The sequence below is a fragment of the Sinocyclocheilus anshuiensis genome, unplaced genomic scaffold, assembly GCF_001515605.1.
Source record: "Sinocyclocheilus anshuiensis isolate Anshui unplaced genomic scaffold, SAMN03320099.WGS_v1.1 scaffold2532, whole genome shotgun sequence".
Classification (NCBI taxonomy): domain Eukaryota; kingdom Metazoa; phylum Chordata; class Actinopteri; order Cypriniformes; family Cyprinidae; genus Sinocyclocheilus; species Sinocyclocheilus anshuiensis.
The window spans coordinates 108,760-109,547 of NW_015536623.1; positions in this window are offsets into that span (position 1 = coordinate 108,760).

The following is a 788-nucleotide window of genomic DNA, read 5'->3' on the forward strand; positions in this document are numbered from 1 at the left end:
TTGGGATGCACCATTTCCATCTATGGGCTGCTCTTTCAGAGTGCCACGAGGGCCCCTTAGAACGGTATTTTTAAATCTATGTTATGGTAAGTGTGCACGTAAGTCTTTGTACACTTTCTAAAATCCACACTGTGGTAAGTTTGCACGCTAGTACCCTGCGTTCTTTCTAAAATCCTGTGTGGTAAGAGCTACGCGCGGCAGCCTCGTGCTCTTTCTGAGTGGTTTAAAACCCCGGTTCCGCCTTGGGCACCACTCAAGCTATGTATCCTCTGGATACCTACTTTAACAGGGTGTTGCTACTAGGGGTCTGTTGGGACAGTTCCTTCAGCATATGCAGAACATGCGGTAGCCCCTGTGTGACAGGCCAAGACTTAGTATGATTCTGATCTCAGAAGAGGACTGCTCTTCCACTGTGAAGGTAAGTAGCTGTTATGTGAAATAAGTAGAATTTTTCTTTATCATATATTTTACTAGATATTGAATGAACACTTAAACATGTGCGTGCACGCCGGAGTCACAACTTTTGTGAGACCAAAATACACCCCAGGTAGCCAAAACGGTTTGGCCCGATAATGGCCCAGATCCGGCAGGCCGGATGAAATAACTCGGCCCGGCTGAGGTTGCCAGAGTCAGAGATATTCTTTTTAAAAGTTAAGACTCAGCCACACCTACCTAAAATGGCTCGTTCTAACACGCCCTTTATTTGGCCTTCCTGAAGTAGATGCAATTAGGAATCATTGGTTAAGATTTATTTACAACAGAACAGCACAACCCAGATGTTCGAATTT